The sequence below is a fragment of the Prorops nasuta genome, unplaced genomic scaffold (assembly GCF_024137725.1).
Source record: "Prorops nasuta isolate Cenicafe-Biocafe unplaced genomic scaffold, Cenicafe_Pnas_1.2 PNAS00081, whole genome shotgun sequence".
Lineage (NCBI taxonomy): Eukaryota > Metazoa > Arthropoda > Insecta > Hymenoptera > Bethylidae > Prorops > Prorops nasuta.
The window spans coordinates 221,272-240,253 of NW_027116878.1; the positions used below are offsets into that span (position 1 = coordinate 221,272).

The 18,982-nt window shown below is 47.0% G+C and overlaps 1 protein-coding gene across 11 annotated transcripts in view; it reads right to left on the reverse strand.

Annotated features, from left to right (window-relative positions):
* The window catches only part of HnRNP-K (Heterogeneous nuclear ribonucleoprotein K), a 58,845-nt gene extending 43,960 nt beyond the window's left edge, over window positions 1-14,885 (reverse strand). For 2 of the 11 annotated variants that reach the window (XM_066745774.1, XM_066745764.1), the window contains exons 1-3: window positions 14,759-14,885; window positions 13,246-13,320; window positions 7,563-7,619 (exon numbers count right to left, since the gene is read on the reverse strand). The gene's annotated coding sequence lies outside the window, so the exon portion shown is untranslated. The other 9 variants (XM_066745773.1, XM_066745767.1, XM_066745772.1 and 6 more) reach the window with 9 other exon arrangements.
* Window positions 14,886-18,982: the final 4,097 nt, after the last annotated feature.

Sequence of the window (18,982 nt, forward strand, 5' to 3'; positions counted from 1 at the left end):
GACGGATCCTTCAAAAACACTAGTATTTGATGAGAGACTACAGTGGTTGAAACTTTTAGCCTGACACAAATGATAGAAACACGTGCCTAATTGCGATCAAATACAATTTTCGAAGAATTTTACAGTTTTTCGCAGATATATAACTCATGAAATATTCGATTCTATGAAAAGATGCATATAACCTTTTCTCTGAAGAATTAAATTCTACATAATAAAGGTTCTATACATTTTTCTTCTAGAATGCATACTAATCGAGATATATTGCTGAAAAATCGATCCTCTTTTTCATTTATACACATTATATCGATATGTTTATATGAATAATTATTTTTAGTTTACCGTACAATTAACATTTATTTAAAAACTTAAGAGAAATAAAATGTGTAACACTACAGCGAAATAAGAATAACTATTCATATGAGCATGTCAATATAATGTGTACAAACGAAAAAGAGGATCGATTTTTCAGCAATATCTCCATTAGTATGCATTCTAGAAGAAAAATGTATACAACCTTTATTATGTAGAATTTAATTCTTCAGAGAAAAGGTTATCTGCGAAAAACTGTAAAATTCTTCGAAAATTATATTTGATCGCAATGAGGCGCGTGTTTCTATCATTTGTGTCAGGCTACAAGTTTCAACCACTGTAGTTTCTCATCAAATACTAGTGGTTTTTGGGGATCCGTCAAAAAATTTCTTTTTAACGACCACCCTAATATATATATATTGAAATGAAAGAATGCAGCGCTGCGAAGAGAAAATGAGGGGGGGGGGGGGGGGGAGTGATCGGAAGCGTCGGAAAAACGTAAATTTGTCGAGCGTGCGGCAATTGTTATCGTGACTGCGGATCGACCACGTGTGCGTGATCGTGCGGCTATATAATGGCATATATGGCGTGACGCGTCCTGCGAAAGGCTCGCTCGCCAAGTCACTCTTTATGCGTGTCAACAGGATATATTAGTAAACTTGTAATATTGTGAGAGGGGTGCAACACACCACCAGCAACGCCATGTTGTTACGGAGCGATACGTTGACATGTAGGTCGATGATCGAGCAAAGAAAATGAAGGAAAGACGCGCGGCGCCAAATGTGATAGAGCGTCGTCTTTTATTTCTCTTCTTCGCTGCAAGTAAGCGTGGCGTGGCGTGGCGTGGCGTGGCGTGGCGTGGCGTGGCGCAGTCCCTATCAGAGTTGGAGAAGAAAACAAGAGCAAGGCCGCCATTAAAAAAGTCTGATGTACGTGTACACCCCCGCCGCACTGCGCCGTCAAATGCATACTAACGCGTTATCCATTGGCATTATTTTTCAAAGCAGCCCCTGAATAAGACGGATTTTCCCACGGTAAATTTATAGACTAGTTTCTATGATATCCCCGCCGAGAAAACGACTCTTTGGAACAATAATTACAAACACCGTTACTTGGGTGTTGTCCCACGAACGATGGCCATGCCAATACCATCATCGGACAGGGGACAGAGATCCAAGTAAAAAAGTTGTAACAACTTTTTTCCTAGCACCCTTGGTTAAAAAGTTGTTTGCAATTAAAGATTATCGATTAAAGTAGTGGCCTTTCTTAAAGAGGAGGAGATTGTGTTTTGGTCGCGCGCGCATTATAAAGCCAGAAACGATTCTGTGAATTGGAATACTAAGAAAAACACAAAGCCAAACATTCCCCACTTGAGTCTATTCGAGTGGTGTGTGTGTGTGTTTATGTTTTGATTGTTTTTATGGCACACTGGCACTCGAAACTGCCGATCGGCCTTGAACCGCTACAATAGTCTCAAGTGGATGTTTGGCTTTGTGCTTTTCTTAGTATTCCAATTCACAGAATCTTAGCATTTTTGGCTTTTGTAATGCGCACGACCAAAACACAATCTTCCTCTTTAAGAAAGGAACTACTGCGATCGATAAGCTTTAATTGCAAATAACTTTTTAACTAAAGGTCCTAGGAAAAAAGTTGTTACAATTTTTTTACATAGATTTTTGTCCCCTGTCCGATGGTATTATTGGCACGGCCCATCGTTCGTGGGATACCTTGTATATGTACATCTCGGTCGACCGATCTCTGTGCAATTAACGAGCTGCTGACTAAAAAAAAAAAAAAAGTCTATTTAATAGTATTGTATGTATATAATTGAGAGGTAATTTCTGCGGGAATCAATGACGGAGCACATGCATGTACAAGATGTTGCGCAGTAACAACCAAGTCGCATATTGAGCGAAGACTTTACAAATTAGTTGACTGTTGCGCTCCGTTGTTTATTCGAGGAGGCTTTAATGAAATTCTATAGGGAAATCCTGTTAACAGGACGACGACGCCACTCGAGGCGTGTTTCTTCCTCTCTCTCTCTCTCTCTCTCTCTCTCTCTCTCTCTCTCTCTCTCTCTCTCTCTCTCGCGTTGATCGAAATTGTTTATCGGGAATTTTCTCGTCCGGCAAGAGTCGTTTGATAGAGGGTGGAAGAAGCGGAGAGAGGTTTGAGGCGCCATCGAGTCTAGATTACGCGCGCGGTGGGTAGAGAAATGGCGTGGGACGCGCCAGCCACAGAGTCCCCGGAACACACTTGCGACTCTACCTATACATATTATATTACGAGGCGCGCGCGCGCTTATAGAAGAAGAAAAACAAGCAGTTTAGCCAGTTGCCAGTCGACAAGCGAGCTGACGACGCCGGCCACTCGCCGCGAGGGGGTTTCATATTCCTCCCTCTCTCTCTCTCTCTCTCTCTCTCTGTATACATGCATGTATAGGTGCGAGCCCGAAGAAACTTGGACATGCGTCGCGGCGGGCGTCGCGGCGGGCGCCGCGGCGTCGTGTAGAGGCGGCAGATTCATTAGGACTTTAAGGACCGAGTGCACGGGCATCCATGCTGCGAGCGTGTGTACGTACAATGAATATAGTTATAGCAGGCAACTCGAAGCGCGAGACGGATCTCTTCCAAGCGATTCCACCAGCAAAATACGCGAATACGCACCGGTCCTTCCCCCGATGCTCGGACAGACTTTCCGTTCTATAGCAGTGTACGAATTTTCTTCCACACTCTGCGTTTCTTGCAATTTTCCCTTTGGTAGACATACATGCGAATATATGTAACGTTAGGTTGGTTCGATCGTAGGAAGGAGGGAGGAGGGGAATGATCCATTGGAAGAAACGAGCTGTTGCGCGCCGTCTATGCCGATGGAGAGACGGACGTGACGTGCGTACACTTCCTCCTACCGTCTCGACGAACGGCGAGATGAGAAGCGCGCGATCCCTCGTGCAAAACAAGCCGTCGCTCTCAGAGCTAAGCGCGCAGGGCAGATTTTTGCATTCTCCCGAAGAAAAAGGGAAAGGGGAAGAGAGAAAAAACTATTTCGCCATGTGGATATACACACAAGCAGCGAGTGGCATTATTTCATGAATAATAAAATGGCCGTACCGCGCGCGCGCTCCAATGATAAATTTCCCTCTTACCGCAAAATAAGTGGCTTATTATGCGCGGTTGCATGCATTTCCCGATCGATCCTCCTTGATTTGCGAATCCCAATGGCGTAGGCCACGCTTTTATATTGATTCCTCTCTCTCTCTCTCTCTCTCTCTCTCGACTATACAATGTTGCCACACACCGAGAGTTTCATAGCAGCTTTCCTTGTCCGCAATCCTATCGAGCATTCCATTATTTCAATTTTCACGCAACCCGTATTACACACGTATATGCTGTAGGTATAAAAGAAGAAGATGGACTTTGAGCGAAGGGGAATCGTAGGTGGAGGAGGAAGGGGGCATTCGCAACTGTACGTCGTCGTCGCGAGCAATTGTTTGGACGTGGCGGTAGCAAAAATTCGAAAAACGCACGCACGCGACACTATTGACGCGGCAAGGTTGGTTCGCCAATCGGTCGGTCGGTCGGTCGTTCGTTGTATACAACGAGGTGTTGCTGTCGAGCTGCGAAAGGGAATTGGCAGAGTCCGAGCAAGCCAAACACTGCTGTGACGCGCGCTATTCAAAATTTCGCGTGGTAAAGAGAAATTTTAATTGGCGGGCGGCGCAGCACTCGGTGAGTGTGCAGAGCAGCGCGTATACACTTACGAAGCAAATCAATTGATTTTTTCGCTCGAACGTCGGAGGATCGTTGCAACGCGACGCGCGAGTTTTCGTACGGTAGGATCTTCTGTTGGATGGGGGTGGGGGTTCTGGCTGATGAGCTCGGAGCGAAAAGAGTCGCGCACCCAGCGAAGAAGCGAACATCGGCAAGCGAGTACTGTATGGTGGTGGTGGTGATAGAACCGTGGACAGACAAGAGCGACCGTGCGACCATATAGGTCCGATTGCTGGCGGCAAACGAGCAGCAAAGAGGCTCGCTTCATTGCGCCTTCCGTTCGCTCCTTCTTTTTCTCTCGCACCCCTCCCCGGCCCAGATTCCTCGTCAACATTGCCCTTTCCCTCTCATTTAAATTCCAAACTTTGGCCATTTTTCAAGCATATTCGCGCAAGCTCCTCTCCTTCATTTTTTAGCCGAATTTTCCCCTCGGACGCTAAACGAGAGAGAGAGAGCTTTGCGGAGAGATTACTTTTTCTTTTTTCTTTGGCATTGTCACTTTTCCAACAGAAATAACACCGTCTTCTTTCCTCGTCGATGCGATATCGCTCGCCGCTGCTGTTGCGATTGCATGTGTCGAGGGGGGAGCAATGGTACCGGAGGCAGGCAAGATCGTCCTTGCTCGATCGACTGCATCGGCAAGATAGGATTTCTCAGCTACTACGCGAGAGGAATGGTCGAGCGAGGCGGCTAGCTAAGCTGTCGCACTTTTAATTTCGCTTAGAGCAACAGTCTGCACCGCATCGAGAGCGAGCGCCCTTGAATTTTCGGCAGGATCCAAGGTATATATACGCGCGTGTGCGTGCACTCTGTTAGAAATTCGCGGGGTGAATTGGACACGCGGCCCAGTATACTGGCAAACAACTCTCCTTGGTGCGTTTATCCCGGCCGTCGAATTCGACCAACTGCCCCCCCCCCCCCCCCCACCCATCCAACAAAACTTCTTCCAAGGAGCAAGCACTCGAACGTACACGATTCTTCGCGCCCATTAACCATCAATCTTTATTGGTTGCCTAGTTTTTTTCTCTGTTTTTTATAGGCATGTTTGTCGTCGTTGAAGAATCGAACAGGCACTGCGATATCAATTACGGAAAGGGTCTGGGACCATGGAAGAATTGCGCGAACCCAATCTACCTACGTAGCGTGCATATGCTATGTATATATATATATATATATATATATATAGGTCTGGCCGCCGTTGTTGGGGATGCTGCAGCAGCAGCAGAATTTTCAAGAGGACGGTCTCGACGCGGAAAAGTAAATGAATATGGATGCTACCAAGCACGTGGCGCGCGCGGCGCGAACAATGTTATTATTCTGTCAAAATTCCTCTTCTTGCGTGGCGGCGTTTGCGCATTATCCCGCTGCTTAAAATTAGATTGCACGCGAAACCACCAAAGCGAAAGTTGGAGAAACATTTATTTCCCGATATCGCGCAAATTCATTCATTTCCACGGACCAAAGAAATATACATGTGCCATTGGAAAAGCAGCAGTTTTTCATATTCGGCAGAAATTCACCGAATCGCTCCATTTTCTCCCTTGCAGTCTCTCCTCCTTATCCTTAATAGAAACCTTAGAGGCGTGTACAGTTATTTATTCTCGGTGTATAAATTATACCGCTCTAGCAAACTTACAACGTTTCCACTATTCAACATCCGGCCAACGCAGTATTATTGAGATGCAAGCTATTGAGTATTCTCTACTGTGGGAGGGATTTAAAGGTCCGAGGAAAGAAAGAAAAATTCTTGTCGAGCATATAAGGAAAGGGCGATTTCTTTGGATTTGCATGGAGCAGCGAGCGAGCGAGCGAGCGAGCGAGGAGGAGAGATGTTGCGCAAACATTCGCAACTCTTTCCAAACTTTTGGCCGATAATCAGCTACGAGCGTGTCGCGGAGAGGCTTGCTTCGCGCTTTGCTTTGCTCCTTGCCACCTTTCCTCATTTTTCCTACAATTCTATATGCACACGCCAACGGCTCGTGCTCGCCGCTTATATCGTCACTGCGTGGACAGAGGGACACTTGAACTGGATCCACATATATATATATATATATATACATTAATTGGAAAGGCGACGCCCGCCCGCGCGACGTATTATCGATGGATTACGAAATGACTGCTCGGGTTACGATCGTTGCAGCACGCAAAGCCTCGAGATCATTACGAGGGGGATAAGTTTAACGTTCGAGATAAACAAGCCTTCGCGCGACCGGCGATCCCCTCGCATACACTAATATACATCTTCCGTTATTTCCATCGCCGCTATCATTTTCCATTCTGGCCGAGAGAAGTCTACGATAACTCGACTGGAAGAAAATTAACCAACTACGAGGAGGGAGGAGGAAGACTGCGAAAATTCTTCTCTCAAATAGTACAAATAAAAAGTTGGGCCTGCGCGCGCGCGCGCGCGACTTTTTCGTCGAAAATTGTCAACAAGGCGGAGTTTTCTCGCAATAGCAACTTTTATCGGGCATCGCCGCGGCCGCGCGATGCCAGACTCGTTGAAATTCTCTCCGAGCGCGTCTCGCGCTACACGTCCGAGCAGCGCGAGCAATAAACAAGAAGCGAGCGGAGACCTGCGGAGATGCTCGGTCAGCTACCAAACGGGTTTTTTACGGCCGCGCGCTCCTTCGGACGGCGTATCGCAAAAGGCCTCGCCACCGCCAATTCACGAATAATCCCCATAGATCCCAAACGATAAAAGAGACGCACGCTTCAACCTCTTCTCCTTCTTCTCTTTTAACGTTCCGACAAACGTTCCAGCAGCCTATATACGTTTCATCGAATTTCTTCTTCGCACACCAAGTATTTGATAAATTTCTCCGTTTCTGCAGCTAAACGGCGAAAATCTCTCTCGCGCACGTAAACAAACGGCAAAAGAAATTTTATCCTTCATAATAGACTAAAGTTTCGAGTGAAATTCAAATTAGGGAGCCAATTGGTAGAAATGTCACGTTCTCTTCCACGTTCCTATATATATATATATATTAGGGTGATGGTTAAAAAAAAAAAAATTTGACGGATCCCCAAAAACCACTAGTATTTGATGAGAAACTACAGTGGTTGAAACTTGTGACCTGACACAAATGATAGAAACACGTGCCTCATTGCGATCAAATATAATTTTCGAAGAATTTTACAATTTTTCGCAGATAACTCATGAAATATTCGATTCTATGAAAAGATGCATATAACCTTTTCTCTGAAGAATTCGATTCTACATAATAAAGATTCTATACATTTTTCTTCTAGAATGCATACTAATCGAGATATATTGCTGAAAAATCGATCCTCTTTTTCATTTATACACATTATATTGAATGTACTAGTGGTTTTTGGGGATCCGTCAAATTTTTTTTTTTTAACAATCACCCTAATATATATATATATGATTTTTCAGAGATTCCCTCTTCGCACGCGCGAGTCATTCCCTCTCTCTCTCTCTCTCTGAAAAAGCCTCGAAAAGTCTTGAATTTTACTCACCGATAATGATGACCGACTTCCTTTAACCTCCGGTTGGGATAGGCTGCGCTGCAAGCCCTACACAGATGAAACAACGTACACCTTTAATTCATCATCCAAATCTCTTTATTCTACGCTGCTAATTAATGATTTTTAACGCTACGTCTAATCGCGCAATTCCACCGGACAATCAGACCGATTTTTTAATCGCGCCGAGACTGCCAAATCTTTCAACACGCAATCTAATTGACAAAATTTGCATTCTCTTTATATATATATATATATATATACATATAAAGCTTGTTCCTCGCTAAAGAAGCCGCAGTCACTCTGTTGGATTCAATGAAACAGCTCTTCTCTCGGATTTGAAAAATAAATTCGTCTTCTCGCTATAGGATAGGAGCGACGAGGTCGTCCAATCACAATCCATGCACACCTACCGTAACAAGGCACAAACAGACAGACGAACGGATCGATCGATCGTAAAAGAAACAAGCTGCCCCCCCCCCCCCATCATCCCCCTCCCCTCTTTTTCAATTTCTTAAGCTCGCTCTTCCTCTCACACGCATTATACACACTAATTAAATTCTTTCAATTTCTACAAATCTATACGATAAAACAACGCGACTGTTCTCTCCTCCTACTACATATATTACAAGTCGGTACAGAGATCACGTTGAAACTGTAGCGTCTCGTCTATTTTTTCGAGCAAGTAAGAATGAACGATGCACATGTTAATATGAAGAAGACGAGAGAGAGAGAGAGAGAGAGAATCGTTGGATTATTCAATATCTCGCAACAACGTGAATTTCAAGAGAATTCGAGAACCGGTTTCGATCGGCAAACGCACATTGAACCTTCGAAATAACATGCGGCAGGTCTGGGCCAATGGCACACGAGCAGCCAACACGCAGACTCGTTTCACGTGCTATGCGCGTTGCTGCTGATTTTATCGTCGATTTTGCTGCTGCTGCGCCCGCGTCAAACTTTTCATCCTTCGACACGAGCAAACATTGAGAAAAAAACAAAAACAAATAGGCTAGCGAACTCTCTCTCTCTCTCTCCCTCTCTCTCTCTCTCTCTCTCTCTCTCTCTCTCTCGCCCTTGTCGGATATCGAGGAGAAGGAACGCGCGCGTCCTCTCTCTCCTCTATACATGCACGTACATACAAACACGAGTCACAGTCCCCCCATAAATTCTACAATGCGCGCATGCGCGCGCATCGAAATTATCCAAATGAATTATCGCGGATAAGAGGAGGAAAATAGTTGCACCACGCGAGAGGTTAAGCTGGGTCGTAGAACCACATATTCCCCGAGTCGTTGCTCCTGCAGAGTAATAAGGAGGAGAGCTCTCCTCCTTCTCCTCCTCTTCCTCCACACTCCGAGCAAACCAGCCACGTAACGCGCGCGCGCGCACGCACGCACACACACACACACACACACTTTATACGAGAGAGAGAGAGAAACACTGATACATCCTGAGAAATCACAATTAATCACCTACACAACACTTTCCAGCGAGATACGCGGCTTATTTTCGCGCGATTCGGCTAAACTCGGAGGAATAACAAGAGGAACGACGAGTATACGTCGCAAGGAAGAGGCGGCGGCGAAACAATGAAAGCGAGATACATCGACGACGCGACGTCGGTTCGCGTGAGACACGCGCGTTCGAAGAAGCTTCTGGATTCTCTGCCATACCTTCTGGAGGGATTTTCGATTTCCTTGTCTCTTTTTTTTTTCCCCCCCTTACCCTGGGAAAAGGCTGCTATACGCACGAGAGGAACTTTGCTCGCTACGGCACACAACTGTGGGCAGAGTACGTGGAGAAGGAAGGAGGAGACTGGTCGCGCAGTGCGCACTACTCGCTTCAACTGACAACACTAGACTCGAGAGCGAGCGGCCGAGAGTCGGTAGACGGCGGACGCTCGGTCAGACGCTTCGTCCAATCCAACCAACCAACGAACCAGCGCAAGTAACATCGCCAAGGCAAGGAAGGAAGGAAGGCAAGAGAGCAGTTTCTCTCTCTCTCTCTCTCTCTCTCTCTCTCTCTCTCTCTCTCTCCCGCTCCCGCTCTCCTTAGTTCCAAGCGAAGCATCGAGTCGAGTCTCTATCCTCCCCTCCTCCCCTCCCCCACCCTCTCTCCCGTCGGTATCCCACCACACTTCCTCTTCTGGTAAGGAGGGGGGAGAGAGAGAAGAAACGAGACTCGCGCCTCGCCTCGAACGAGCGAGGCATTCCCGTCGGTTCGACTACGCAGGAGAAGAAAAGAGGGAACACGTATATATACTGCACAGCAATCTCCGTGTATACATGTCGCGCGCATGTATGCGTGTACGCGCGTTAGTGTTGTCGATGCAGAGCAGCTGGAACTCGACTCGACACACTCAACGAAGGAAGCCTCCAGCGACAATATTCACCGATACGTAGAAAATCGAGTCCAAGATAAATCGGTGTGCGCGCGCGCGCGCGCGCGCGAAACCGTACAGCGTAAAAATGAAAGAAACGACAACGGTTATTCTTCTCGCCTCCGCTGCAAAGACTGGCCATCCTGGAGGGACGGAGAGGGAGCGCTCGCGCGCGTTTTTACCTCAACATCATCCGCGAAACTGAGCAAACCTTTGTGAACCGCGCGGCACACGCTGCGGCGAACAGCGAGACTCGCGCCCAAGTACTAAAAACGTAGCTGTGCATGCACTTGCCGTAGGATATAGAGCCGATCGACACACGCGCAGTGCATTTCCGTTTGGCGCGTGTCCGCCGTCCCGGCTCTCGGGCAACAATCTTCTCGACCACTCCGACGATCGTTCGCTTCGACCAAACGCGCAAGAAATTCTCATGGCGCGCGACGGCCGGACAACCCACACTCAGCCGCCTACCTCATTCCTCTCCCTCTTCTCAACACATGTGCAAATGTCTGTAATACTGTTCGCGCGAGATTGCAGCGCGCCAAATGATATTCTCGATGAATTTGCGAGTAAAACGAGTGGAGAGAGCGCAGGAGGGACGACGACCGGCGAAGGAGAGGATCGCTTGGTAAGAAGCGATTGGAACGCACCTGGGAGTAAATTTGCAAGTTCCCGCAGAGAATTGCCAGCTAGGGAGATCGAGTCCAATGGACTTACTTTGCCTCTAGCCGCGCACTCGCGCACAGAGAGAGAGAGAGAGAGACACAGAGAGCACACGTATGGGGCAACTGGCAGAATGTGTGTGACGTACGTGTCCCGGTTCGCGTGCGTCGCGTGACGTGACGTGGCGTGGCGTGGTGTGGCGTGGCGTGCCAGCGGAGCTATATTGATCAGCTGATGGTCGGGTGGATACTGAGCTGCTTCGTGGAATTCACCCCCGAGGGCCGAGCTTTTCGCATCGCGCATGCTCTCTCTCTCTCTCTGCTTCCCCTGCCACCGCATATGCAAAATGCAACCCTACCCTCTTGGACGTTGCAAACCACCTTACCGATCCTTCCAACCCCCCAACTCGTTCGTCTACCATTTTTTCAATCTCCTCTTTCATTCATCCCGCCAATAGACTTTTTGGAAAAACGCGCACATCTATATCAACGGGACGGAAAGAGCCAATAATGGTACATATATATATATATATATATATCCATCACCATTACTTTTATTTCATGGGCACTCTTTCCATCGTTGCTGTATTATTGTTGTAAGGAAAAGCACACGGGCCAGAAATTGGCGGCAACTCCGTAAACCTGCCAAAGTGCAATTAGGTAACGTTCAGAGTGATTCCATTGCAATTTTATATATATATATATATATAGAGTTTGAGGCGAGCGCGCACCTCCATCTCTCAGCTATGAATAATAGATAACGCGAGAATAGCCCGAGTAACTTAACCACTAAGATTTAAGAGAACCGGTTCTTCGTTTGCGCGACATCTGTCAGCGCACGACTCCTGCAATAACGCGCAAGGCAATAAACGCAACGCAGACTCTACTAAATGTAAATCTTACTTTTTGAAACCTCTATTAGAGAGAGAGAGAGAGAGAGAGAGATTGGCAATGAGGAAGCAAAACAACCATTCCATGAAACGCACACACCTCCAACTATTTTCCCATTATTTACCTATACAATCAGTTTGGCTGCTTAATTAACCAGAGGCGCGTCTTCCGCAGAATCCCAAATTTTTACCACTATTATTATTATTAGCAGCAAATACGAAAGTGCCTCGAAATAGAGCGGAGGATAAAAAAAGGAATATTTGCTGAACATTTAACGGAAATGGCAAGGAACGTCGCGAGATTCGACAACGCTTTTATCATCGCCATTTGATTTTCCGCTAGATTTAAAAATGTTGCATGTTCGCTCGGAAAACAACCTTGGATATATACACTGTTACTCGCGCGGCACGTGTGGAAAGGCTAATAGCGATAAAACTTTGGACAGACTAGTTAATAATTGGCCTAAAAAATAATGTGTGGATAATATCGATGTGTAAATTTTAATCAGGGGTTTGTCGCGATGATCGAATGGAAGGAGGGGTGGGGGTGAAGGATATTGTTGCAGCGCGGCGGAAACCAAGGAATAAGCGAGTTGCCTCGTCATTTCACGGTTCCGGAGCTTTAAGGATTCACAGTCACGCTTCGTGATTTGCCTGTTAATCCGGTAGGAAGAAACGGAAAGCTTTATTTCACTCTCTCGCAGCAGCAGCAGCAGCAAAACTGGTTTTCCATGCACCATCGTGTGCCAGAGAGATACGGTATATTCTACCAAGACCTTCTACCTTAACGAGCCTTCTTTCACGCTCATTTATTTCCTCACTTCCGATCATCGTCCTACCGCACGGAGATATTCCGCACAATATACATATGTATAGAAAAGAAAGCGGCAAAATAAAAATGAAGAAACTATTAAAATTAGGATATACAAGTGCCGCTGTTGGACGTGCGTGCAAATATCGGGGCCGATGGTCCCTCGAATCGAATGGGATATGAAAGAGAGAGGGATTCCGTTATCACTGGAGAATCCTGCTGCTGGTGGCGTTTATATTCATCTTTTCACCTCGTTGGAATGCGATAATCGGCGACGGGCCTGACACGGGCTGACCGTTTTATCGATTACGCGATCACCGACCGGCGCGCGGTTAGCAAACTTTTGTTTGCAGTTTGGTCGAGTGACGGCGCGTTCCAGATGCCGCTCGCCCCCCCCCCCCCCCCCCCGCGCTTCTCTTTTCAACGTACGTACGACGCGTATAGTGGCATGAAAAACGCAAAGGAAATTGCGTAAAGATTCTCTCTCGTTAATTTCGTAAGATGCGAGATTTTGGGCCAGTATTGTCCGTATACACGTAGGAAGGCGAGGCGAGGCGAGGCGAGGCGAGGCGAGGCGAGGCGAGATCCTTATCGATTTTGCTCGAAAGGAACGAAAGTGGAACACCGGATGATCGTTAACCCGCTCTCCAGTGTTCCGCCGCTGAAAATTGTTTTTGGCGCACGCGCGTCGCACCTCGACTCGACCCAACTACGACGGACGGCACGGGACGACCTTGGCTATTTTACAGCTGAATTTCTACAATGGCCTATCAAGCTTTAAAGGGTCAACGATATAGCGGTTGAAATTTTTCCAGCGAGTTTCGCAGGTTCAACTACCGCGATGCGATATATATATATATATATATATGTACATAACATAGGCCGAGCAAAACGAAAATCTTTCCTCTCCAAAAACTCGTGCTTCTCTCACCTCACTCCAGTTTGTGATTATCCGGAGCAAAGGTTCTTTCCTGTGCCTCTCGTGTGTGCCAATCTGCGCGCAGTCCTGCAACAAAAATAACGATACACACCAGTTAATTAGGGCTATTTGTCATTCGGCCCCTTGCTCTTCTCTCTTTTTTTCATCTAGTTCATAGGCCTGTGCGACAATCGGGGGGGCGGGGGGGGGTAGTAATTCATCTCCGATAGGCAAAATGTTGCTGTGAAAGCTATACGTAATATAGGAGGACCGTACTGCCGAGAGACGGGAGGAAATTTTATGTCAATCCGCGCAGCATTATGGTAAAAAGAATTGGAAATTTCTCCGCTAAAAGGACCAAAGTGTGCAATATTTCACGTCTTTTGCAAGTTGTACAGAGTAATAAGATGGATGGTCCTACGGCACACGTGTATACGCGAGGCTTGTTCGAATTGTGCGTCTCGCACAGTCGCCGCCGCGACGAAAGCTCCTCAACTTTACTCGGCGAGTGCACTCGCGCGCGCTCCTGTCCACTTTCTCAATTCGCTCTATTTGGATAACACAGAGGAGGGAGGAATTTATGTTTCGTCCTTTTGGTCCATCCGCAGCACAGAGCGATTCTACCGCGAGCAACCAATCCTTTTCCCTCTTCTTCTTTCTTCCCCCTTCAATCATCATCCGATTGAACGAACCTCGCTCGAGAGACCACGACGACGACGACGACGACACTTTATCATTGACCCTCGCACTTTGTACGTTGTACACTTTCTCGCGAAGAACCACTGCAACTATTCTCCCCCCTCATTCCCACTCTCTCCCCTATCCGTATCAACGACAAATGTAATACGACGTTTATCAGGATTCATCTCTTTAGCAAAGAGCCAACATTCTCCTCTCAGCATCCTCGCTTTCTTAATCATATAGGCACTCGCTCGATCGATACTAATGACGAACGGAAATTTAAACTTGTACTCGCGGCGTGTACCTTTCCGTGACAATACTTTTCGGCAGATTTTCTTCGACACACATCTCATATGTACATATATACCTATATTAGGCGTGGTAAACGTATGAATAAATCTTGATAAAATAGTATATAGGTCGATGATTAAAAAGTATCGATCAAAGTACGAGGCATATGCTATTGATTGCAATGCAGGACAGTGAGAGGTTTTTGCAAACGTTTCAATGGTAGAGTTGATTTTGTGTTTGCAACGTAGGGAACAAGCGAGATATCAGGGGGGTTGTGGTGCGACAAGTGGCGTCACGCGTGAAAAGACAAGAGAAGAGCGTTTGGCAAGTAGGCCAATAATAGGAGCTAGGATACGGGATAAGAGAGGATGGTGGTAGTGAGCAGCAGATGGGAGGTCTGAGATTCGCTGGCAATCAGTACACACACAGAGAGAGAGAGAGAGAGAGAGAGCGAGGGTGCAGCTGTGTGTGCTCGAAAATGCTTTATATAAATACATATATAAATGTGGAATAGAATATAGATACGAGAGAGAGAGAGAGAGAGATAGACAACCTGACGGAGCTTGGAGAGAGACTCGGCGAGGGAAAGACGCGCGCGTTGTGCGTGCGTGTGCGAGGAGAACCGGGCGGAGATGACGGAGAACGACCTTCTCCACTGGATGCGTCCACGTCCGTTTCTGGGTCCCTCGGCCCTCCAACTGCTCTCTTATCCTCGATATCGCCCAATCAAAAAACCGAGAGAGAAGAGCGAGCCTATTGGCCAGTCCTGGCCACCGCGAACGTTGCAATTGGCCACTCGATTCGCCTCGACTCGACTTAACCATGGTTACCATTCGCATCAACAATATCTACGCGGTCGATATTATTCCTCTACCGCGCGCACACACACACACACACACACACACACGCACGCACAGGCATAACATGCCACACGGGGCAGAGAGAGAGAGAGACTAGCTTATAGGCTCCACATATAAACATACATCAGCTTCGATCCAGCAATTATCTTTTTCCATCATTGGCCAAAGCAGCGATAAACAATTACACGTACACGAGGTACATGCACATGCATCTGTACCTATTGCTAATACATCTTTCGAGATAAGCTGCTCTCCATTGGGAGTATACGCAGGAAAATTGACGCGCGGCGTACAAATGCATGCATGCTTGCTGCTGCGCTATATGCACATAACAGGTGTTATTTACGCGCGCGGCCTGATCCTTTCCATTCAGTCGCCCCGTACGCGCGCGCGCGCGCATCCCCATCCTTCTCTCCTTCCGCCCGCGGACCAACAAGTCCTATCGCCAACTGTGAATTTCCTACGGAAAGCTTGTGAAATGTTCAAAGATGCAAACTCGGGCATGAATCTAGTGGAATTTCTCGCGCGTCGAGCAGAGTCATCCGATTCGGTCGCGCGCTTTAAATACAAACGCGTTTGGTCCTTCGAAGGGAAGAGCTATTGGGATGAGGAGCGTCCAGACGACGAGGGAAAAAATCCATTAAGGATTAGTCGCGTCCTCTGGTGTTAAATATTTAGCAGATCGCCGCCGCTCCATCGCTGCCCGATGCCTGGCCGGCCGGACATTTATATGGCGAAAATCTGGGACAGAGAGCTCGACGCGCGTTCTTCTCGTTAACCTAATGTTTTTTAAATAGCGCGCCAACGGTTCCGAGCTAATTTATACTTTCGAAAGACGAAAACGTCTCTTTACATCCCCCTCCACAAAGACGTTTCCGCCTATATATCTCGCAACTCAATCGACTATACGATTCTCGATCGATCCTCCTCCGTGCAGCACGGATTATATCCAGGAAAGAGACACGTGTACGGCCGAGCACTGTTTCTTCATCTCGCAACACAGAGAGGGGGAGTGGTAATAATTATACCTATAAACATACATGTACAGCGAGTATATATTACGAGCGAGAAGATGGCGAACGGGGGAGTGGGAAAAGGATCGTTCCTTGGCGCGTGGCGAGTAGCAGCGAACGAGCGAGAGAGTGCTGCTCGTATATCCATCGGTTTGCGAGAAGACGACACGAGGCGCGCTAATGGTGCGGGTCGTCGCGGTGGATCGAATAGAAGCGAAGGAAATTGCGGAAGTAAGGTATACAAAGGGACAAGAATGCTTGGACTTTGGCGAAGAAGGTGTAGGGGAGAGAGGCAGAGGTAGGAGAGAGGCTGATGACCGGATAGGGTGAATGAACGGAAATCACGAGGTAGCGAGCGGCCAGCCGCAGAGTGAAGAAGGAGAAAGGATGAGTAACCCCCCCCCAGTCGGTCGGTGATGCCCGCCCGCGTATAATAGAGCCGGCAAAGAGCGGCATCGACGGACCGACTGCATATGGTGGATAGCGGAGTATGTATACATACCGCCAGAGAGAGAGAGAGAAATAACAAGATGCATGCGTGTGCGCAATAGGACCAAGGAGAAGCGACGCGGCAATGAAATGTGCTACGGCGGACACTTTTCTCTCGATCGCCTCTTTTTTTATTTCTCTCGCCGTCAGACGTATTACTATATATATATATATATATACAATGCGAAAGTGAATTCACGTTGAAAAGCCAATGAACGATCGTGTTTATATACAAGCAGGTTTCCCACGTTTCTTATAGCCTTTATACAGGTTTATCTGTAATACACGAAAGAATATTTTACAGCTGCGCATAACGGAAATTGGTCGTACGTACGTTACGTAGGCGCGTGGGACGTACGGATGTGGCGTCGCTTTCCATTCACCAATAAGAACGGAAGCTCCGAATCCAGGAGAGAGTCACGTGCAATATACGTCCTCTTCCACTGGCGCGGGAACGATCCTGCGCCTCTTTCGAAATTGCTCGATCGTGAGAATGAAGGAGGAGAAGAGAGAGTTTCTCTCGCGCTTGAAATCTCGGTGTAAGAGAGGAAGGAAGGTAGAGTGCGCGCACACATCGGTAGGAGGGAGAGAGCTTCCTCTTTCGCTCACAGCACTTGTATCGCTGACGGTACAGATACATATATCGACGAATTCCGTCGGACGACGCGGCCCTTCCGCTGCACGCTGCGATAAAGTTAAAAATTGTGTCTTTGGTAGGCGAGCGCGAGCGCGCTTGCCCGACGTATGCCCTCGAGCCGTGAGAAACATTCTTCCACTTTTACCATCCACGCCAATTGTCTCCAAGGTTCTCTTTGACACATGGCGCGAGCATATGTTCTAGTAGAAAGTTTACGCGACAGACCGTCCCGCGCGACGTACGTTGTACACATACACATACGGGACGCGTGCATTACGCTATAAAACCTTTGGCGAGTATCATTTTCAATTGTTGCCTCGCTCGATATTAAATATTTCAGGATCGAGTGAGCAGAGGCAAGGCTTTTCTCGGTAAAAATATGGAATTATTGAAAGAACGAATAAGGACGGCATTTTTCTAGTTAAACAGCTAGGAGAGTAAGCCGCTGCTTTCCTCGCCGTGCGCGCGCGCGCGCGCGCCCTCGCCTCGTCTACGTAGTATGTACGTGCATGTGTATTCTTCTCTCGCGGCGACCCCGCGCGACCCACGATATATGTATACACGTAGATATACATTGTCGCGTGCCAACACGCTCGTCACTCCGCTACTCTCTTTTTCTTCTCTATTTTTTATAAATTATTATCGCGCGCGCGCCACTTTAAGTGGGACGCGTCCTCGTTGCTGCTACAGCAAAAATCCAGTTGACTCGAAAACTACAACTTTTTTTTTTAACATTAATAACGGATCTCTCTCTCTCTCTCTCTCTCTCTCTCTCTAAATATATATATAGTATAATTGTTGGAGGAGAGAGAGAGAGAGAGAGAGAGAGAGAGTGATAGCAGAGCTCGAGCATTTTGAAAAACGTCAATAATAAGCTAGCCAATAACGAGCACGTTTACCGCGGACGTTTCGCTTCTCGAGTATAAATTAGCGAGCGGGAACAATGAGAAAATTCGACAAGAGTGGTTTTGCGGTATTCTTCTTATTATCCGACAAAGAGATACGAGCTATAGGTAAGCCCTCTTGCACAATTCTGCTCCTCCCAAAGGAGCTAGGTATATATATATGATGTACCGCGAGCGAGGGATTGAAATTGTGCGTCGTCCCTTCGGTCAGCCTTCTCGTTTCTCTCTTCGCTAGTTTCTTCTTCTTCTCCGAGAAGAATTAAAGGCAAATCGAGGATAAGTATAATTTGCCGAATAACCGCACTTTCATGATGCGCCTTTTCTTCTTCTTTATTTTTTTTTATAAATCCAATCCTGACTATATTCTCGAGATGTAAAATTTGCCGAATGACCAATTGGCATTCCAGATTGTTTCTCGTGAAAAGTTGCAATCTCTTCTATGCCTTCCCACAAAGTAACTGTTATTACCGCGACATAAATCACACAAGTTGCTGTAACGCTTCGTTTTCATTGCTCGGCTTCTTCCTCCTTCTCTTCTTCCACTTGATGGTCTCCCAGTCGTAAAAGAGTGAGTTTTACTTGGTACATCTCTCTCTCTCTCTTTCTCGTAATTAATTGCTACAACGGTTCCATTTATCCTGCAAAGCAAGCCGCCTCTCCCCTCCTCCTCTAATGATTCGCGCGACAACATATTTCTAAGGGAATTTCATCGGCTCGATTCTCCACAAAGACTGTTGAAAAATTGGCTCTACCATTGGCAATAACCGCAAGAGATTTTGTTTAATTTCAGAGGATCTACAGATATATACGCATTGCACGAATTATACTGATAGCATCGATACACAGGCGCATATCGCACCTGCTGCCCGATGC